This window comes from Drosophila sechellia, chromosome 2R (genome assembly GCF_004382195.2).
Source record: "Drosophila sechellia strain sech25 chromosome 2R, ASM438219v1, whole genome shotgun sequence".
NCBI lineage: Eukaryota > Metazoa > Arthropoda > Insecta > Diptera > Drosophilidae > Drosophila > Drosophila sechellia.
The window spans coordinates 14991077-15014817 of record NC_045950.1 but is presented as its reverse complement, the minus strand read 5'-3'; the positions used below and the strand labels follow the sequence as shown (position 1 = coordinate 15014817).

The 23741-nt window shown below is 41.6% G+C and overlaps 1 protein-coding gene across 2 annotated transcripts in view; it reads right to left on the bottom strand.

The window, feature by feature from the left end:
• The window catches only part of LOC6609877, a 77058-nt gene that overhangs the window by 9500 nt on the left and 43817 nt on the right, over positions 1 to 23741 (bottom strand). The window lies entirely within an intron of this gene.

Here is a 23741-nt window from a genome sequence, read left to right as displayed (position 1 = left end):
TTTGCATAACACACACCGAGCGAGCAGACAGCTAAAATAAGTCTCCAGCCTTTTGTTCGCCTTTGTGCGTGCGCCAATTCTGTGAGCAACCCACACACTGCAGATCATCGCGAACCACTCTGCTGCGCCACTCCGCACCACTTTGCACCACTCGGCTCTCCTTCTCCCCTCCCCCCTTCCACTCGCTAATGCAAATGAAGCGGTGGCTGAGACTGCGATCTAAAATTAGCTGCAACGTTTGTTAGGCTTCAGTGACTCTGGCGAAGCTTGCACTTTTGTCGCTGTTTTATTTCACGTTTCGGGCCTTATTTCAGTTTTTCAGCGTTTTTTTTTCGCCGCTCGCCGCCTTTCTTTGGAAAGCTTGTCCACCCGTTGATTGATTGCCCTCGCTGCAGATGCGGGCTGGGTCTTCCCTGAATGGCCGTGCGGGCCTAACCTTTGTGCACTCCCTCCTCCTGCCCTCGTGCCACACAATTCTGGTCTGCTCGCCCGATCTTACCATCTTACCCTACTCTGCCTTATATTTGACTGCCGACTGGTCCGGCTCTTTGAATTTTACGCTTAATTTGGCTTTGATTGATGTTTTAGCGTTTGATTCATACGAAAAGTTAGTTAATGCGGCGGTTCACTGAACTCGCCAACTGCAGTGGTCAAGCGAGGGGAGCTTAAAGCGTTTCAGGTATAGGGGTATGTATATATGTATACTTTATATTAGGTGATGGAGTTTTGTTTTTTTTTTCTTTTATGTATTTTTCATATTCTGTTAATAATGTACTTAACTTTTAATATTTTTCCTTCTTTCTTTTAGTAAGATATTGAAATATAAGATTATTTGGTATATTCTAAATATTGATATTTGTTATATCCAGTTACAAGTGTTTAGGAAAAAAACAAACAACACATTTATTGGGAACGAATGTGTATTCTTTATTCCCTCTTATTTATATTTATTTTATCTGCATTATTTGTTCTTGATAAATGTTGTACTCTTAACCCTCGCCACCAGCTTTATTTTCATAACTCATACGTTCCTCGGCTGACAACTCAACTTGCATTCTTGGGCTGCCACTCTCCACATCTGCCACTACCTGTGGCACCACCTGTACCGTCCACACCCCCTGGCACCACCATGCGTGTACACATTCATCAAGTGAACAGCTGACCCACTTTGCCGCTGGAACTGTTGACTGCCCTTTTGTGATTTGGCCACAGGTTGGAAAGCAATTAATTACATTACAACGCAAACGTGGACGTGGACGTGGATGGGGACTACCGCCACTATCCACCAAACCAAGCCGCCAATAACCACCAGCACCACCTCCGAAAACAACAGCAATGGAATTGTTAACAGCTCCCAATGGCAGCGTCAATCAATCAGCAAGCATTTTGCCAGTCAATGGCCTCTGTTGAAGTCAAGGCAAATATATAGAAATATAGAACCAGAAGTAGAAGTGGAAATATTACGGGTGGAAGGAATCGGAATCGAACCCGCGACTTCACGCTCCGGGTGCCATTATCATTATTTATTTGGTGCGACAAACGTTTCGCCACCAATTAGGGCGAGAAACGCGGACATTTTTCATTCTTTATGGAAGCGACAGGAATGGCTGAAAGTTGCCAATTTGGCTTTCGTTTTCGGTTCACTTACGGCCATGGGCAAAACGTTTCCAGGCGACTTTCGGTTCTGAGCAAGTTAGATACAGTAGGGACTCGCCTAGTAAAGATTGATCTAAGTATGAATTAGTAAATAATTCGAAAAAAAAGAACAATAGCAAATAAAGTACAGTATAAAGTATAGATAACATTTATATCTAAAAAAGGAATTTTTCGTTTTAAAATTAAAATATGTTACCTGTTTTCTGAAAAACATCAACAGCGATCGCTTTGGCTACCTTTTCTCAACATCCGAGCCTTAATAGGGCTGCAAGTTGAACTGGCAGCAGCGACTAAAAAGTGGCTGAAACAATGCCCTGTTATGGATCCGCTTAACAAGGATGACTGCTCCCAGCCAGAGGCAGTAAAGTCAGCCTGGCAGAGCGGTGAATTCCATATTCAAATGCGAGCAAACATGCGCAGTATCCGCATCCTACATACAAAGGGAAAACGAAATGACAACAACAACACAACCAAGGGCAGCTCCACCAAAATCAACAAGAAAACCAGGGGAAAAACCCCGAAAAAACAAGGGGAGAAAAGTGGAAAAAACACTGGCGAAGAAACGACTTTCGGCATCACGTTTCACGAATTCGCAGCACAACACGGCTCCGACTTCTGGCACATTAAAAGAAAACAAAAGCAGCGAAACACCCAAAGCCCAAAGCCCAGAGCCCAGAAAAAACAGCACCACACACAAAAAGATTGAAATAAACACGGCTCAGAGCCAAAGCAATAAGTAAAAGTTGCTGCCAAATCGAAGAACCAGAAGAGTTGCATCCGCAGTAGAAGCGGCCGTAATCTTTGTAATGTATGCTCCTCGGTGCGACTCATTGTTCGACTCCACCTCCAGCTCTAGCTCCACTCCCTCCACGACCATCGCCGCCTCCACCCTCACTATATCCCGGCTATATCCCTACCATATCCCCGACTCCGCCATATGCCCCCTTCATGATCGGCGGCTCTGCACGCGCTCACGTTTAGGAGCATCGAGAGCAGCGAAATATTGGGGGAAAATTGGCGATGGAGGAAAACAAATCTTAAATTTGCAAATGCCTCTGAGCGACGAGCAAATGCTCTGGGAAATGGAAAATAATTGACTGGCATTAAATGTCAGAAATTTATAGAATATATATTATTTAAATCAAAATAGAATATTGTTATAATGACAGTTTTTATATTTGTGTGCAATTTGCCGCTTTAATTTCTTTCTTTTAAGCCTTTAAAACTCGTTTAAGCTGTTTAGAAACATATGTTTACTAATATTTCTTTCAGTGCACGTCATCCAGAGTAAATTTGGCATATAAAAAAGAGTGGGAACAATCAAAGAGAAAGATAAGAAAATGCAATCAATTGAAACTCGCATTTAAGTCCCTACGCAGAGCATTTCCACAGCGACTTTTGCTACTGCATTTCCCATTTTAATTTCTCCGCCGCGGCGGATGAAGTGAAAATTCGCTGGCTGTTCTTACGGCTTTCCCCCGATTTTCCCGATGCCATTTCTCTGCAGCCGTGCAATCACTTTTTCTTAGCCTCCAATTGACATTTTGGCAGTCATGCACTTCCTTTTCCCTTTTGCTAATTTATCGCTGCCACATATGAATGTGTGTGCTTTAACCCTTTTTCTTTTCAAGAAGATATAGCTACTGAGTGCAACTGCAGTTGCATTCTTATCGAAACCGCACAATCAGCAAAGGGAAAAAGGGAAAAAGCCAATCACTGGCAATGAACATGATAATGACGATGGTGCTGCCGATGATGTGGATGCTCTGGATGATGCTGCTCCTGCTGCAGATGCAGTTGCTGCCGCTGCTGCTGCTGCTGCTGCAGTTGCGGATGCGGATGAGTGCAAAAGTTACAATTTCAAAACAAATAAATTCATGCTGCTGGCTAAAAGGGCAGCCCAAATGGTCGAAGGAGTCGCTGTCCCCAGCTTTTCGCCCCAAGCAAACAAATCAAGGAGCGACCCTCGACTCGACTCGACTCAACTCTCTTTTCGCCGGCAGTTAAAATGCAATGGGGCTTGACTTCAATTGTTCTGCTCAAGAAAAGGAAGAACGGAACGATACGACACGCTTATATATATGCACACAAAAAATGCAGCAATTATTTCTTGACTCGCTCACACTCGAACGCTTTTTGTACTTTTACTTGCCTGCACTTCAAGAAATACTTGTTATCTAATACAAAGAAGTTTGCCAGAAGTTAAGAAAGTGTCTTTTCAAATGACATTGCCAAAAATATATATTAAATTTGTGTAATGTTGATTGTTCATACCCCTTTGTCTTATTCAGATACACATAGGAATGCCATTAATGTGGTACATCTTTTTTGTTTGCTATACTTTTTGTGATTTTCTGGACATCAGCTACAATAATAATCCATTCCAAACAGTCCCCTATCGCAACTCCTGACCCCTTGCTCCTGCCATTTGTTGGCTCATTTGCTTATTTGCATGGAAGCAATGGCAATGTCGTGCTCGCCTCTGCCCCTGGAGCTCGTCCGGTTTTTGTGTGGCTTCCTGGCAGAAACTCCTCTCGAATTGTGGTCCTCGGCATCCATATGCATGTTTTGATTTCGTTTTCAATTTCAGTTTCATTTGTGGGTCTTCGGCCGGCTGTCTCAGCATGCAATTGTTCTTTTTTCGCCTGACAACTTCTGGTCTATTTATATTTGTTTTCTGCTGATCTCAAAGTCAGCACATTGAACTTATCCAAATGCCAGCGGGGCAAAATACGAGTTCTAACATGAGTGCATTCAATAAATGTTTTGCAGTTGGGTCCTTTTGGCTGCTTTTGTCCCCCAGTTGTGGGCTCAGTTTGCTGGGACACTTCTGTTTGTGGCCTTTTGCCGGCTCAAAACTCTAACAAAATATTTTCGAGCTAAATTCTTGCCTTTTGGACGCAACTAAGCACAGAAGTATATGTTGTGGAATTTTTTCTTAGTCATCCGTAGATAATTAAAAATTTTTTGAATATAAGGCAAGGGTTTGCCAACAATAGTTTCTTTACCCAAATGAAATTCCTTTAGAGAATTTAAAGAGATAAAAAAGATAGTAAAATTTAAAAAATGCATAACTCAACCCCATTCCAGGCTCTAACATTTAACCTTGAACTTGGAGCCATCAGCGTTGGCATCTGGGCAAGGTCAGTTAGGCAAATTCAGCGAAATAACTAAACCAAACCAGTCGGGCAAGCCAGTCGGCCCAAGACCAAGACCATGCCCATTGCCATTACAATGCCCATTTCCCCCGAACCACCCACCCAATTCTGTGGGCAGGCTGAACAAAGCTTAGACTAACGTAATTTAATAAAACGTTTAGCCGATTAGATACGTTCGGTGTATGCACTAAAATGTATCCATTAGATACGCTATCTGGTCGGGAGTGCTGCAGATACGGCAGGCGGCAAGTGCAACGAACGGGACGAGCAGCCAAAGCGTCTCCGGCAGCAAAAGTGGCAGCCAGCAAAAGTGGCAGCAGCTGCACTTGCCAATGCTAAAGCCAAGAAGAGGCAAAAAAACAACAAAAAACACGACCGAATCCAAAGACAGAGACCAAAACGCTAACGAGACTTTGGCCACGCTCGCCGTCTTGGCCAGGTACTTACCAAGGCTTAGACCAAAAACATAGGACGCTCCCTTTTACCGCGAGACGGTTTTACTTTTGTGGCTCTTTATTTTGTTCGCCTGCTTTTTCTTGGCTTACTCCTAGCTCTTGGCCATGGTAAATCTGCGCTGCCAATCGCTAAAATTATTGCGCTCAATCTTTGTTATTAGATTAACTTCTATTTTGTTTTCCTATTTGACTTTGCCATAAAAGCGAATCGAGCCTGGCCCGCCTGCAGTAACTACCAAAAAGGGTATTTACAACTTTGTCATAATGCTTGGCCATCGAAAAGGGAAAGGGATGCGCGGCAAGCGGGTGGCCCTCAAATTGGCTGCAGTTTTGGTATTCCAAACTGATTGGACTATGACGGTGCATGTTCGAGTTGGGTCTAATGATGTTTGCCTTTGAAATATGATAACAAATTTTGTTTGCCTTGAGATTCTGGCTAAGCCAATAAGCAGAATATTTTTAAGGCAAACGAAGGATGTTGAGCTCAGCCTGGGTTACCTGCCGAAATTGATTGATTTCTGCAGGATTCTAGGCCTGTTTAAATATTTATCAGTAAATGGAAGAATTTTTTGTGCTTCTTGCATACTTAAATTCTTAAAATAAGAGAAATAAAATTTCTATATCCAACTTTTTGTTTAGAACCTCAAATGATCTTTCTGAAAGAGCATTCCAAGTTCGATGCTAGCCAGCTGGTAATGGCAACTTTCTTGTTATCTGCTGCTGCCGTTGTCTTGGCCATTTGAAAACTGAAAGTGCGCCCGGTCAGCGTCTAAGTTGGCATCGGAGCGAGCGGGTTACGGATCTTAGTTAGCCAGAGTCAGAGCCAGATCCATAGCCATAGCCAAAGCCAGGTCTATGGTATGGCTATGGTCATAGCCATTGCATTAGCCATGCCCAGACCTCTGCATTCGGCTTGGCTTCATTTGTTTTTACTGCCTGGCATTTTGTAGTCATGTCCATTACAAAAGCTGCTGCTTTGCTCCTCTGACGCTGCGGTTTGCTGCCCATTTTTCCATTTTCCCCGATACTTTTTGCCATCTTTTGGCCGGGCTTTATCAGTCTGGAGTCTGCCTGTTTTGGGGCTTTTAAATTGGTTTTGTGTTCCCTGCTCGGCTAGTCGGCCTGCCAAGCTTGTGGCGCATCAATTGCATTGGCAATTCCACTTGGCAGCCTCTATTCTACATAACATTTGCGGCATTTAGAAAGGCCAACTTTCCTTTGTTACTCCAATCTAAAACTGTGATGCAACTTTCTATGCAACCTGCCAGCCATCTTACGTCATTAGCTGGATTCTGGAGCGATTGCCACAAAAAATATGATTCACGTCTTTGAGCCTTTGAGCGGCTAATGAATGAGAGGGAAACTTTTTTCGTGCGAATTCGGCGAAAAATGTAGCGGATTCAGAACAGAAATCTTTTGCCAGCAATGAACAATAATCAGCTTTTCTTTCACCGTTAAAAATATTTTCATGTAATTCCTGTAATTTTTATAACGTCTTTGTGTGAATTAAAAGTAATTTGAAGTTTATGTATTCAAAAAAATCGTTGCTACTCAAAGTTGTTACGAAATGTTACCGAAATGACAAAACTTCTAGTAACTTTTTCCGCTCTGTGTTCGTGTGACAAGTGCGGTGTAATTGAAAGAAATTAAAAGAGGTAAAAAAGCCGGTCGCAAAAGCAAAGGCTGCTGACAACAATGGTAATGATGCTCATGCCGTTCACGATAATGTGCCGCGGAAGTGGGTTAAGCGGCTTAAATGTTCTGCTCCTCCGACTTCCTCGGGCCAACTTCTCGAATTCTTCGGTACGTGCAATGCCGTCGACATGTCTGACATGGCTGAAAATCCGGCAAAAGAGTTGCCAGAGCTGGAGGTTGGAAGTGCCAGAGCGATGGAGGATTTCTTTCCTGCATTTAAATTGCGCACGCATCAAAATTAAGCTGGTCGCAATTAAAAGCGGAGAAAGTGAATCCCGACCCCGCCTCAAGTTTAATCTCTTAACCGTTTTTTTTTTTTTCGTTGTTGGCCATTTGGGAATAGGTAGCTTTTACTCACGCGTGCCACGATTCTATTTGGGTTTATGGGGTCACCTGCCCTTCGGTGTCGCGGCTCAGACTTACCTGCAAATAGATAGAAATCCCAGATAAGCATTAACAACATTTATGTGTAATTTGCTTTAACAACAGCGCAAAGAAAAATAAAAAGAAACTGATTTATAATGGCTGGACTAAATGTTTTATGTTTTTATTAAGTGAAAATTACTAAAACCCTGCACTTTGATGGCTCCAAAAATATAAATCTGGTTTAGTGGCACAAAGCGCACTTGGAAGTGGAATTGTCTGCCGAAAGTTAATAAGTGAACTTGACAGTAAGCATTGGAAAGTGGGCTTGGCATGACAAATTGAGTAATCACATTTGGCAGTAATAATGCCAACTGAAAGTTTTAATTTAGCAGAAGAAGTTACGAAATTTGGCTTAAGTGCATTTAATGTTGTGTTGTTCGTTGAAGAATAATAGCAACCACGTACGTATTACAGATTTTAATAAAAGCAATGAGTAACTTAGGCTGTTAATATGCTGTACTATATTTTCCACTGATTATTATTCATATCACAGCCTTGACAACATCAAAATGGGATCAACAAATTACAAACTTCTCTGCAATTCAGCTGAGTTCCCACATTTGAGCAACAGGTGGCGCATATCCGACACTATACAAAGCTAACGAAAACTAGTTTGCCTCATTAATATCTACTCTCAGTCTGGTCAGGTTCGATCTGATCGATCATCTTTTGCAGGTCTAGACGTCGCCGCATTGATTCCTTAATGAAAACCTGGCGCCTGTTGAATCTCCGAGCCCCGCCCCTTTTCGAAAGGCGTCAAGTGCCTTCAAATTGCAAATTTAATAAAAATAACTTTCCTGCGCCTAGCTTCAGTTCATTTAATATCACTCAGGCTGTTGTTTTTGGCATTTTCCCCCCAACGCACTGCATAAATTAGCCAAGATAAAAGCTTATTGAATCCAAGAGAAGCGCCCACTTCATGGTCACCGAATCAACGCAAATCGCTGTCAATAATAATACATCGAGCCGCCAAAGCAACCGTCACAAAAGCTTAATTATTTAGACCATTCCAAGCCGACCAAATAAAATAAAGAAATCAAATAATTTGGATTTTTGTATTTTGTTTTGATTCACACGCTCTTTGATTCCAAACAATCGGCCTGCGTCAACGTCAATGTCCCCCACAATCCAACAGTCCGGTTTGGTCCGTCATCTGTCGTTCACGCTTGTGGCCAGCTAATTTGTCAAGAAAAAATAAATAATACAACAATGCACGAAAAATGGCAAGAAAATTTAGATGGCAACATCATAAGGTCAGCACGCTGAACCAGTGGAAGCGAAATTAGTTTAACAAATGTAAATGAGAGAAAGAAATGGGTGGGGACGGATATATTAGCCAACAGTTACTAGGAAGTTGAATGCCCCTTTGGGCCCATTAAAAAGGTTGAAAGAATGGGTGGAACTTAGATGAAAAATATTAAGCTCAAGCCAAATTAATGGTAAACAACCATGAGAAACAGATATTGCAGACCGTATCTATAGAACATCCTACCATTTGATTTCTGATGAAAAGGACTGGTAATAGTTTAAATACCTCCATATATTCTAATTTACTTATTATCTTTTTATCTGACTTTTATATTTTGTTATTAATTAAAATTTTGAATTTAAATAAAACTTTGTACAACTTCAGAGTTCAAGAGAGATATACCAATCTCCTCCTCCTCCATTTATCTGCAATCAATAACCAATAATTTGTAGAAATATTTTCATATCAAAACCCATAAAACTTTCAGCAGCTGTCAGGCTGGAAACAAATTTGAGCCTATAATTATAATCGAACAGATCGACAGACAGCGAGCCAGATTGGGAATCAAATAATATGCCATTCCCATTAAACTAAATGACATAAGCACAAAGATTTACGCACTCGAAGCGTAGAAACAAGAAATCAAATGTTGTCAGGCAGAGCGTCAAAATTGTAATGAGACAAAACTTGGCCCACACACACTTGGCCAAGAGATGATGATGGTGGCGGAGGGGGGTGGGGGCATGGCCACGCCCCGGTCTTTGAAAACGGTTTTGATTAAAGAAGTTGTCACAGTTGCTTAAAGCGAACAAAAAGCGCTTGTCGAACAAAAGCGGTTTTGATAGGTGCGCGTGGGCGCCTTCTGCCAGCCCACCCCTGCCCTTGCCACGCCCCCTGCCCCCTCTACATAAGTGTAAATATATATATATAGGTATATCCCCCTGCCCGCGGACGGTTCATTTATTGGGTTTCCAAGCCCTATTTGCATAGCTCTCCTCCGTTTAAGCCTTGAATTGAATTGTGCGCCCTGACTTCGTGCCAGGGTATTATTGTAAAGACTTATACATATATATGTATATGTATCCGAAAGATACAAAAAGTATCTGAGGCGACCGTTAAGTTTAAAGCTCACAGCGGTGACCTTGCCTTGGCTCATAGAGAAATCTCTTTGAATGCAGCGAACAATGGCGACGAATTGCCGAAAACCAAACGCCACCGAGATTGCAGCAATAAATAATTAATAAATTTCTCTGTTGCCGATTCGTCGAACAAAAAATGGTAAAACAATATTTATATATAAAAAGCAGCCCACGTGCAACTTGAATTATTTAAACCGGGAAGCAATTACCGTTATGTCGTCGAAAAGCCATCAAGATATTCAACCATTCACAGTGCGTTGCATAAACATAATGCTGGTTTAATGAAAGTCTATTGGGGCACGAAGATTTACTTTTAAATGTTGCTATTGTGATTTATTGCGCTACATTTGCGAGGTATTCAAAGTGCACATAAGCATATTTTCAAATTATAAATAAATTTGAAAACTTTAAAGAGATATTTATTAGTTGAACCAGATTTTCTTTAAAAGTAAGTCTAATCTGTAGCTGGAATTCCCATTGTTTATTGATGAAAACTGACTGACTACCTGCGACAATTTATGAACTCCTTTTAGATCTCAAAAGCAATCGATATATTTACGTTCCGCACTTCCCATTAAAAAGAGTATGAGCAGGGGGGAAGAAATCAGGCGTGGGCGGGCGAGGATAAAAAACTTTCATTGGCCGCCTTCAATCAGAATAATGAACAGCTACAAAATCTGCAATCAGCGTAAGAGCCGACTCATTGTTTTTTATTTTTTTTTGAGATGAATAACCTCGGAAATTGTGATCGCTTTATAGTAAGCCAGCAATTGCAGTTTTTATCTGATGGGAGATCCCTGTGGTTGCATAATTTATAGGGGTATTAAAAGCATAGAAAAACTTTTAAAATGCTTATGATATGCTGAATGTGCATATCAGCTAACTTTTTATGGGATTTTACAGAGAAAATGTGTTGTAAAATAAAACAGAAATATCATAATATTTCTGCACAATTTGTAAAAAATAATATACGATTTATCACATCAACACAATTCGGTTAGTTATGAAAAGATTTCGCTTTTTTCTCCCTGTGCATTTGGTGCATTTTCATATATTTTTTGTATAATGGAACGTGGGCTTTTACGGCGGCAACTTTTGATGCATTTTGTCGTAGGTGTCGCCTGTCTAATGTTTAAATAAAGGTTTAGGGCTGGCGGAGATCAGAGATCAGATCCCGGGATAGAGACACCGACCGCGCCCGCAAATTGGTGGCAACGGATTTGCGCTCATTTTCGCCGACGATTAAGTGTTGGCAAATGAAGAAGACCAATGTTAAGTGCCGAGACATTTTTGTCGGGCAATTAGTGCAGCATTTGTTGCTCGAACTCTCGGCGTTGTTGTTACTGTGTTTAGCGGGTATGCTGTGCTGACAGTTAAATAATAGAAACGTGCCAAGTTGCAACTGCTTGCTGCAATTGTTGCTGCATGTTGCTGCTGCTGCTGCTGTGCCGCCAAGCACGTAACTCAATAATGGGCACATTCTAACAGCCAGAACAACAACAACAATTAAGCTAACAATGTACCACACGCTAGCGTCGAGTGAGACGGAGATAGCGTGGAAGTAAAAGTTGTTGTTAGTGTCGACTCGACATAATGAAAATCTTCTGCCGCCCGTTCCGCCCCATCCCTCCCCACCCCCTCTTGCCATCACCCTTGGGAAATTGTCTAATGAAAAGCTGCTGTCGACACAAACGAAGCGTGGAAAAGAAGTGCAGAAAAAAGAGCACTAAGAATTGCGATTGCATCGGGTTTTTGGTGCCCCGGGGGGGAGAAGTCGGGGTAAGTGGTATCGATTAAGCCTTAAACTTGATGCATTGCCGCCATCTCAGTGTGTGTCGTCAGCGTTTTAGTGGACAGCTGTGATGGAAAGCCTTTCATCAATTTGCCGTTCGTCTGGAAAAACGACAACGCCTTTAATAAGCCATCAGACGCATTGTTTTCCATTTAGGTAATCGGAATCCTCTAAAAATATTAAATGAGAAGTCTTGGCCAAATAAGATGCGTTCTGAGCAGTGTCGGATTTGGATCTTCATGCATAAAATAGTTGTATAGAAATTGTATTCATTTGCTTGTTTAAAGTTGGCAGGAAAGCATTTTGAAATCAACTTTTCAATAAACACTTTGGTCTTAAATGACCGAAATTCTTTAATTTTATTAAGTTAACTTAAAGTTCCACGTATTTTCCACTAGACTTACCCCAAATATGCCTTGTCTAAGCGCACTCCTAACATTTATATGCACCGGATTATTCGAACCATTTGGATGGCTTCGCCAAAAAAAAAAAAAAAAAATTGTTGGCTGCCAATTGATAATGGCCTAGAAAAAAGAAATCCGCATAGAAGGCCAAAAGTATTAAGAGGTCGTGCTGGAATTGCCGCTGTGTCAGCTGCCAAGTGTTAATTACATGGCTGGCACTTCAATTGCCAATTTTCCAGGCCGCTCCCCAAAAGTTGCAGCCCGATCTCTTTTGCATTCAGCACTAGAACTTGTTAGGCCAAAGCTCTTCTTGGCCATCATAATGGAGTAGAGAAATTATTATTTGCGCCAAGCGAAATTGGCTTTTTTATTCCGCACATATTTAAGCCAGATTTCTTGCCATGTCCCCATCGCTGACTTATGTCCATGTTTTTCCATTTCGACTAAACTTTTCCAGCGGCAATGAATTATAGAACATTACGAGGCAAGTTCCATTTAGCTGCAGAGACAGCAAATTACGCCTGGCCACCAGAGAAGTGAAGTGGTGAGAAACGGGGGGAAACGAACTTGGGGGCAAGGTGGCTGGAGATTTGCTTGGGTTATTTGTGGCAAAGTTGCAATTTTCCAGGTAACTTCTGGGGCGATGTCTTCGGCGTATGCAAACAAGCTTGGTTGGCGGGGGAGAGCCCCTGGCAATCCACCACTTGGCTTAAAGGTGACTGAGCGCGTTCGTTGCACCCACTCGCTTAGAAATGAGGGGGATATTCCTGTGCAATAACTTGCCGGATGAGTAGGAAGTGGCAGTATTCTTCTCTGACTCCGGCGAACGATAAATTGATTGATTTATGCCTGGGATTCTCCGCTTGAAGATCGTTCGTTTTAGGATCACATACACTTGGTTAAAGGTATTAACATTTTGAATAGGAATATGGCATGTCATACTAACACTGTAGAATTTGTTCATATTTTGGCAGAATTATTTCAGTTAATAATGTAAAAAGTTCATATTTGATTTAGATATAATTCTGTTAGGTTTCATGATTGTATAATTAAAATAAATAACGGAATTTGGCACCCATGCTGTGTTCCTAACCCATAAGAGCATTATAGTCTTCGGTTTTCCCAAAACCCAAACACCATTCCTGTTCCCCTTGAGGTGGTCATGGTTTTATTGTGCTTTTTTTGGCGTTGTACATCTTGTTGCTTTTAATTATGGGCGTTGCAGCGGAGAAGAGAGTTCTCTTCTCTGGCCGCCAGCCATTAGCAATTTTAATTTATTTATGTATGCGACCAACTAACTCCGACTGCGAGTCGAACTTAAGCCCACAGTGCAAGTTGAGTCAGAGTCTGGGGGCCTCAGACTTCCGAGACGAGACTCCAGAGTTCCCGTTTGCGAGGAGTCGAAGTTCTGGCGGCACCGACTGCTCGTCATGTCTCGGAACGAATGCTGGCATAAATTAATTTCAAATGCACACAAAACATGGTCTAGAACACAAGTTGGCTAACAACCGAGACATACATTTACATCTACATCTACATCCACGTCTGCACTGCCCCTCCTCAACTGTTGATTTTAATTACGATTTACATTGCATTATCATCGTGATTATCGACACAGTTTGGTGGTCCGATCGCGTAACATGGCGAATTTCATGCACTTGACCCTCAAGCGGCTACTTTTTGGCAATTCATCGAACATAAATGTGGAAAGAAAGAAACTGTGCAAATATTACGTATTCGCTTAATTATAGCATCAAGCGTGATGAAAGTGAAAAATCAACAGCAACGATTTATTTAGCTTTGACTAATATCGCCAGTTTGCAGCTTCTTCAGTTTACGGCAAACAAAGATTCGGTTTGTTTGCCCCGCTAGACCACAACAAAAATCGAAAAAAAATATAGAAAAATATTAGGCAAAAATCTTTTTACCTTGGCTTAGAGCTATTTGGTTTATGTTCTGACCAGACGTGGGATAAGCTGATAATTATCGCGAAGATCATTATCTTGATCATTGTAGATATATGGCCAGGCCGCCATTCCGTCCATGGGCTTTTATTAGCCAATTTACATACTGATTGCATTGCCTCAAACACTGAGTCACGACGAATAGTAAATATGTTTATTTGGCCAATCAATTTGTTATTTATGCTCAGACACATCTGTCAGTTGATTTGGACACGTGCTGCATTCTTTTCCACTCGATTATACAACTAGCCGAACTTTCCCCAGTTTCCCAATTTCCCAGTTGCCCAGCGAAGTGCTTTTCCTTTGTTTTCACACACCTCTCGAATCTCGAATCATTTGAGCCGCAATCAATTATAATATTGAATGCTCAATCCCGACTGCACTTCCTTGACAGAGTCCCGGCCACGCCCCCACTCACGCCCCGAACGTGCAATTGAAATGTCCATTAACTGGCTGCGATAAAAATCAACGGGAAAGAGAAACCTACATACATGTATATATTGGTAGGATGGCTATTGGTAGGAATGCTTTGCGAACCATTAAGCCCGCTAGAAGTCGGGCTCCCACTTCGCAGAATCGAGCCGCGCAGATGACTCCGCTGACCTTGGCGCTCTTCTACGCCATAATGATGATGATCGCCTTCAACTTGATCCGACATCAGCTTAATATATCTCCGAATGGTTGATGGTATTTATGGATTTCGGATTAATGGCGCATTTTGAGCAGCTGTCCTAAAATATTGGCACACATTCACCCAACCCACTGACGAGTTTCAATAATGGGATTTTATGTGGCATGCTCACGTGGAAAGGCAATATAAAATTTATGTGAGAAGAAGAGATGTTCTTCAGATTGTGAAAACCTTTTTTATTTATACATTTTACTTTCAAAAAATATCCTAGTTTTCTAAACAGTTATTAAATCCTAAAAATGATTAAAAATCTTATCGGTTTTGATTAACATCTCTGAAAACCAATAAGGTCGCCACAATGGAATTGGCGATGACTTCATTGACCTTGCCGGCCTTCCGATATTCTGATGATCATCTCGCCTTGACATTGACCCAACCCCTCGCCCCGACAAGTAGAATCTCCAACTCCAAAGTTATTTTATTGTCTAATAGTTACATCAATCCAACAAAGTAACTCGCCAATTGAGGCTCTGTGCTGGCAATTAAGCACCAAGTGCTCGCCAGACAATTACCGATTAAGATTGGCTGAAAAACATGTTTGCCTTTTGTTCTTGATGCTGCTTTCAGATTCTTCTCCGCAATGTTTATATCTTTTTATTTTTAGACATGCGCTAGACACAACCACAAGATGAGACATCAAAGTCCCACCTAAGTTGGCTGCATGATTAACTATTTGCACGCCAGCAAAAGATTGAAAATCGCTTGTTTAAAAGGTAATTAATTTATTTAACAAACATTTAGGTAGACTGGGGAGCCACTATGGACTTGTGCTAGGAAGTACCAGTTCTTTGGATAAATAATCTTGTCAGTTTAAGGAATAATATTGTTGAACAAAATAGGTGTACTTCCCAAAGTATGTATGATGTATGTCTCTAGTAATTAACATATGTTTGTTTTCTTTTGTGCCTGATGAATTTTGTCTAATTAACGCCTTAAGCATAACCAAGTGCAATATTTATTAATTCCGAAATGATTTGTTTATTACCTAGTTCAAATAAACAATTAAAACTAATTGCAGCATAATTTCTAAAACCGTTTGGGCAATAAGTGCGTTTGCTTCACCTCAAACCAAACAGTCGGTACCAAATTAATTGATATTTTATTTAGTTAGTGGGTCAGGCACCTAATGAAATTATGGCTTTTGCATTGTCGCCTGGCGTATGAGTTATTTGGGCCCACTCTCATTTGCTCTCTGACCCGTTAGCCATAATTGAGCGTAATAACCAAAAGTTAAGCCGGAATGCCAGCCGCTCTTTGTCTTTGGTGGTTATTATTGTGTATTTGTGTGGTTTGGCCCCATCTTTGACATTAACCCACAGCCGCAGCGCAGCACTAGCACCCCACTTCCTCCTACCCACATTTTTAACTCCCCAACGCAATTCTCACCACCCCATTTTCCAACCCATCCCGATCCGCATAGCTCTCTCACGTCGCGGGCCGCAAATAAAACGTACGAAAAATTTAATTCAATTTAATAAGCGAATATGTTGCGTGCCATGGCTGCAAAGACATATCCACCACGGTGCTCCATGTGAGTATCTGTGTGAGTATCTGTGCGAGTGAGTATCTGTGTGTAATGCGACGCATTCGTGCATGGCCCACCTCAACCTTCTCAACAATCTATCTGTTTCTTATGTGGTACACAGGAAAAAATTATGGTATATAAATAACATAGGTCTTAATCCAGTAACAAACTTTACCACTAAAACTTAAAAATTTTCAACAAATTAAATCCATATAAATGTTAAAAAAATAAAAATATTTCTAATTCTGATTTGTTATATGTAAAAGATATCTAAAATAACATAAATATCTTGCTTAAAATGTCTTGTGCGATTTGGCATGCTGACCTAGTACCCAATATAATTTTCCACCATATATTCATGCGTGCTTGTAAGTGTTTTTGGTGTTTTTGGCCTGCAGGAAGAGCCACGAGAATTTGGGCCAAAAAGTATGGCTTAATGGGACCACGAGTGCTTCGTACACAGGGGGAGGGGTCACGTGGGGTTACTTGGTGGAGTCCAAGTTGGCTTTGTGTGTTGGCCAAATGTGAAAATAATCGTAAAAGGCAATTAGCGCAAAATAGCTTTGACACTCATTCAGTCAGTTGGTCATGTGGGTTACCCCGATTGGCCGCCTTCAAATCGCTCGCTCTTGTTTTGCTTTTGTATGTGCTTCTTTTCGGAAAATTGCCTTAATAAAGTATTTCGTTTTATTAATCAGAAGTGGGTCAGGCAAATATATATACAAAGTTGTGTCAGTTCGTTAACAAAGTAATTTATTTAATAAATTGTTTCATTTTTTATGTAAAATGTTGAAACAAAATCATAGAGTTAAACTTCATTGTATGCAGTCCCTTTGGGTATCTGCAACATTAAATGCAGCATGCTATTCATGCTTATATATTGATTCCGCCTTTTTGGCCAGTCCTTTGGGTTGCTTCCATCGCAGGAAAATCCATTTTCCTCTCCATGGACTTAGGGCCCCCCGCAATTTCCTCTCCGGCGGATCTTTTTCATATTTCAGGTGAGCCCAATATGCGGCATATTACATGGCCCAAATGAACAAGCTGGCTGGCTGCCTGGCTGGTTGGCTGGCTGATTTGAGTTGGCTGACAGACACCCGGGCGATTTTGATTGTGCGGCAACTTGAACCTGAGTCATGCGCTATGTGGCAGCAGCAACTGTGCCTTTGTTGTTGGTGGCTTGGGGCGGCTGCTGGGGCACGGGCACCTTCAGCAGTGTCATAGTCATGCAACAAAATTGGGTCTGTTCCGTTTTCGTGGGCTCGTGTGTTGCAGCCGCACACCTGGGCAGGCCATACAACACACAACAAACAGCACATGGTAACTGAAACAAAAACTGGCTGACAATGACATGGTAGATGGCAGTGCCTGGATAACGGCTTACTCAATCCCCAATCTGCCCCAAAACAACAGCAGCAACAACAACAACAATGGCTTATAAAAATTGATAGCGTCCGGTGGTGAATGATTTCGAATTTTGTTGTATTTCACTCGATCTTTTTGGCTCTATTGATTTTGATTTTGATTTTTATTGAAATGTTTTCGTTGTTCTCCGTTATTGCTGCGGCTGTTGTCGGGTCGCTTATATTGACATATTTATGGCCGTTGCCAGTTGGATCGGCCAAGCATATTGCATATAGCACATAGCATATAGCAGGCAGCCCCAAAAAAAATTGCATTCGAATTCATAGCATAAATCACGAGGTGCGGTGCGCCAACTTGAACACACCTTTTAACACATTCGAGCACTTTTTCGGTGTTTCGGTTTTGCTTCGGTAATGAATGGATGTCAAGAACCTTAGTCCTGGCCACGTTTAAATAAATTTAAAACCAAAACGCTTGGGGTTGTGGCGAGCGTAAATTAATTAAACGCAAGCAGGAAGAAAATAAAAGCCATTTTTGGCAGTTCGACAATTTCTTGAACCCGTTTTCGTATAAATCAATGGCAATGTCAACGCGTCGAGTGCTTGGGAAAAATGTAAAATATAACCAGGCGGCTTGACAATCCACGCGAAAAACTGGCAAACAAAATATGTTTCAGCCAAGCGTACCAACGAATTTATGCTTTTAGCCATAAATTGCCAAACATATACGCCCACCTGGGCGCCGCTTGTTTATGGCCAGCTCGGCCAGGTTGGCAAATAATGAAAATGTTTTCCATTTCGATAGCCAATTTCCGCAATTCCTAAACTTCCTACTGCAGTCGTTACTGCCCCCGAAAATGTTCCTCCAAATTATTGAAATTGACTGCTCAAATGTGTCGCACAGGTCGCGGCTTTTCTCGTTCCGAGCCATTTCCATTGCGCTCTATTCCCATTTGTGGCCTAAAGTGGAGGAGTTCGAGTCTCGCTGGGTTCGAATGGGCTTAAACTTTAAATGGTTTTAGTTTTTGGGGAAAGTTCAGGTGGCCGTAATAGGCTTTCCCAATGGGTAATTGAATTTTGTATTCTTAATTTTAAGAGTAATGCATACCCAAAGTGCCTTTAAAATTTCCTAAAATATCTATATATCTTAGGATACCTTGATTTTGTACCCATAAAACTCTTGATTAACCATATAAAACCCTTTAACTAACCGCTCCTTCGCGATTTTGTTGCCAGCTAATAATCACTGCACATGTAACTGGTCCATAAAAATTCAGAACTCCAGTCCAGCCAAGACTAAAAAGCCTTAAAACCGCAGAGATGCAAGAATGGGGATTGGGATGGTTGGGGGTTACCTACGAAGGCCTCTGATATTGAGGAGAAAAATGGCCGCCAGGCTTGTGAAATTTCTTAGTTGTCTGCCTATGTCTTGGTATTGTTATTGCCATCGTTGTTGATGTTGCTGTTGTTGTTGCTGTCTGCAGCTAAATTGAACAATGCCACTCAAAAAGTTAAAGTTCTGTGGGTCAGTAGAATTTTCTCAGGCCGCAATCAGCGCAGAGCATGGCAATCGGGCCAGAGACGTGGACACAGGCCAACGGAGTCGACTACGCATGCGCAGATGCCAGGCCGCGGATCTCGAGAAGAAGCTCTTCTTGGCGGGAAGAGCCATGGATACGTAGATAGCCATAGACGAAGAGGTGAAGAGCGAAGAGTGTGTGTGCCACTAATGAAACCATAAAAATCAACCGCAGACTGAGAAGAGCAGGGATGAGCAGAAATCTTTAGCTTACGACCCGTACGACTCATACACTCAGGAAAATTTGAAACGAAAATAATTTTCAATATAAAGTAAATGTATTTTTAATTCGAATTGGAAATATAAGTAAGATTCAAGATTAAAAGCAAATGATTTGAATAAACATCAAAAGATAGTTTAAACACATGCACACTAGACTTGTATTTTCTTAGTTCAGTTTTCTCAGTGTATCTGTGTTATTAACGTGTTTTAGCAGTGCCTACGGTTCGGATCGGGTCAGAACGTATGTATATATGGGTAATTTGAGTGCGGGACTAGTTCAGGGCTTAATGCTGACCACAGAACGGGCTGCACGAGTTGGAGTTGCATGCAAATAATTACGGAAAGGAAACAGAGACAGAAACCGAAACAGATGAGGGCAGCACATCTTCACATGATGTCTGCTGTCCACTGGCTAGCTGGGAGTGGAGCATGTGGCATGGTAACCAGAGAGATTGAATATTTCCTGCTTGCCCATCAAGTGAAATCCGTCAAAATCATCTTGCCCTGTGCTGTTGACACAGGTAATTAAGCTTAATTACAGCATGAGAACTACATGCATGCTCCGTTGACAGCGAGACAAAAGTACACAAATACACGGGGAAAAATGTGTGTGAGCGACCTCCTACACTGATGTGTATTTTGGGGGGTGTTGGGGCCCTGGGGCGACGGAAGCATTAAGCGTCCCCCACATAAAACGAGGCTAATATGCGTATTTATGATACACACTCAACACACACACACTCCACACTTTCACACAACAGCCACGGCCATAACGTGTCATCATTTTCACTTTTTTTTCACATATTTATTTGGCTCTTATTGTGTGCTCCATGGGTGCTGTCACTGTTCTTTGGGTTAACTTTTCCTTTCCTCCGCTGGAGTTTATGTTTTTATTTGGTCTCGGCCCTCGTGACATAATTTCGCTGCAGTTGCCGACTGAAATTTATCTTACTTACAGCAGTTCCCTTTCTTTTGGCTTCCTGTGTCACTTGAAAGTTATCTGCCCGTGGGCGAGTTTTTTCCATTTTAGCATACTCTGTGGGACAGGGTAGTTCTATTCATCAAATACATCAGCAAAAAAGTATGGATATAGCCAAGAATTAAGCTTCATATTTGAAATGAGTATTATATGAGTATTATAGCGAATATTTTTGAATTTTATGAAACCTTTGTTTTTTGCCATTTTAAAATTTGTATTTATTAATATTATTATTTGTTTATTTCACAAACTCCAACTGACTGTTCTGTTCTCCAAGCACTTTCAAGGGCACTCTCCGTCTACGTTTTTCTTTGTCGCCAGCAGGAATTATCGGTGGTGCCAAGAGGATCTGGCAAATCTGTAGTCTGTGTCTGTTGCCTCCCGATGCGAAATTCCTCATGCCATTATGTGTTGGTTGCTGTTTTTTCTGTTTTATTTTCCCTTTGCCACATCAATGGATAATTTACAAGTCACGTGTGTGTATGAAATTGAAACAAAATGCGCATAAATTTTGTAACGAAGCGAACGTCAAGGCGAGTCCAGGGACAGGGATCTCCAGCTCGAACTCCAACTCCAACTCCATCCACAGCTCCACATCCAACTCCAGCTCCATCTCCTCGGGCATCTGTCTTGCCACATACTATACTATATGTATTTTCCTTACTGGCTGAGGGGCTTGTCTCGGCACAGGCATTTAATATTAATGAGTTATAGCACATATAGCCTGGTCTATATGTTTGACGATGCGTTCATTGCTGTTGCCCGCTTTATTTTTCTTTACTTTATTTTTGACCATTTTGCAGATGTTGTGCTGTTTCTGTTGCTGTTGCTGTCGTGTCTAGTCCTTTCGGCCCATTGAGAGTTGCATTTAGCCAGGGCACCGCGCTGCATGTTCAAGTGGCAAGAAGAGCAACAACAACGGCCCGACTGAGTGACTAACTTGGCCATTAAAGGATGTCTTGGATGTCTGGGATGTCTTGGCTCTTGTTGTTCGCTGCAGGCCTCCGACCAATTCGTTCCGTTTCGATTTCTATTTGGTTTATTAATGCAGATACATTTATGGATGCCGGGCCATCCACACCCTGGAGCAGAGTGCTCTCGCACGCATTTTAACCAAGTCATTTCCGTGACATACTTCATGCCACTTCAACTTTTACTCTTTTCCTGCTCGGTTGCTCTTGTTCTCGTTTATTGTTGCTGGCTGGCGTCGTTCTACTTGATCGCAGGCCCCAGGCTACGGATGACATTAGCCCCAGCCGCACGTTTATAACACGATATCAAGCTGCAGAATCTATAAACTCAATTAGGCCAAAAAGGAGCCCCCCAGGGTAATCGAACAACAAACACATCCGTTTGAATAAACAGCGGGTAGTTAATCGAGTTTTAAGATAGTAATCCAAGCCATAATTATTTTAAGAAATGATTTTGAAGAAATGAATCTTAAATGTCTCCCTGTTTGACTATACCCAATACATCCTTTTCTACTCCCCTAGCCAAAAATATAAAGTTTGTTCACTGATTGCTTTGGAATTTCGACAATCTTAAGCACTCGAGCAACCCTCTGGCAAACCGGCCACAATAAATCCGCCCAATGCCAACCCACTCCCCCACTGCCCCCCACTCGACAACTTGCAAACATGTCAGCAGGCACTGTCGCAGTTGCAGTTTCAACCTCATGGCTAAAAGTTGCCTGGCTCGCCGCAGGTTTGTCAAACTTGGCCCGACTGCAGTGCAGCAGGCCGATCAAGTCCAACTGCAGCTCAGCAGTTTGTCAGCCAGTCAGTGCGACTATCCAACTCACCGACAATCTGACAGTCGGACAAACGGACACACGGACGGACAAAGTCCCCGCTGCCATGTGGCAACGATAAGCGACAGACAGCGAACGCGGCAGAGACGTAATTGACACAATTTGAATTTATATATTTTCAATGCGACAAAATGCCGGCAAGGTGACTAAGCCACGAACGATCCGAATTGAAATGAACGATCCTGCAGTGGCCGAGCCTCTTTCTACACTCGCAAAAATCACGGATACTATGCTGAATTTTTGAATTTTGATGTGTATCGGAAATTAACAGTAGATTTAACACAACTAACATGATAATTAAACATATCTTAAGAAAAAGGTTTTTTAAATTATTTCAGAATGCAAACATTTTGTTTAAAGCTTGTTGTCAAGTGTCGGTGGTTGGCCTGTCCTTGGGGGCTGTCGCGACCCATTAATCATCCATTGACCAAAAAGGGTGTGTATGTGTGTGTCGTGCTGCTTTTGTTTTAGGCCAATTGCTGTTGCCAAACATACACACACACACACACATATCGCTTAAGTAATTAGCCCGGCAAAGCAAATTGAAATTGCTAAGCCTTTCTCTTCGCAGCATCGGCAAACAATGAGGAAGTAAATGAACCGAAACTAAAAGCCAAAAATCAAAAGATGAGCCAAAGGGCAGTGTGTCAGAATGAATACCAAATAGACAGATATAGAAACGGATCGGATATCGATGCGGCGTGAAACATTAGTGCTGTAAGTTAATTTTTCACCTCAACTTTTTCCCTTGGCCTCTTGATTTTTTTGGGTTAAACAATTGAAATGTAACGCTGGGACGCGTGAGCCAAGTAAAAGGCAGCCACGCAGAATAGAAAGGTGTTAAATTGGCAACTCTGGGAGTGGGCGTGTGCTGATGGAGTTGGAGGTTGGAGATGGAAATGGGGATGGGGATAGGTAGGTAGGTCGAGATGGGGTTAAAGTGAAAGCCTCTGGGGAGGGAGTTGTGGGGCGTGACACTTGCCGACTGAGAAAACGTTTTCCAAAAGGTCATTCACTTGTGGTCAAGTTCTTTCGCCCGGTCAAATTCAAGCAAAGATATCGATTTACTGCTCTCGGGTTTTCCAGTTTCCCCCTTCCGTTTAATTGCATTTCGGATCTATCTGCCCGTCAATCTATATGTCTATCGGGATTTATTTTCATTTCATATTTTTACTGACCATCAAAATATTCGTCTGAGTCCATATGACAGTTGACTTTTGTTTGTTTATATGGCATTTCATTTGTCTTTTTGCTGACAACCTTTTTTTTTGAAATTCTTTGACTGTCACAGGCAATGTGTTGGTTTTTTCACCGAAGTGCAGTATACTTAACCTTTTTGTAAATACATACATATATAATTGATTTAATTTTTTTTCAAAGGCTTGTTAATTCATCATCAATTTGTTTAATTGCAAATTAAACACTTGAATCGCTTATTTGTCACTGATTGCTTAAATTGATATTTTTCATATCGCTTAACTTTCATTCATTTAATGTAATCAATGTAGAAAAACCTTTTGCATCCTTTGGGCAGGATTAAACTAAAAAACTTCTTCATTTTGCAATTTAATAAAAGCATAGCTCAATTTGCTTCATATTGCAAAGTTCTTTATTTTATTTGATATTTATTTGT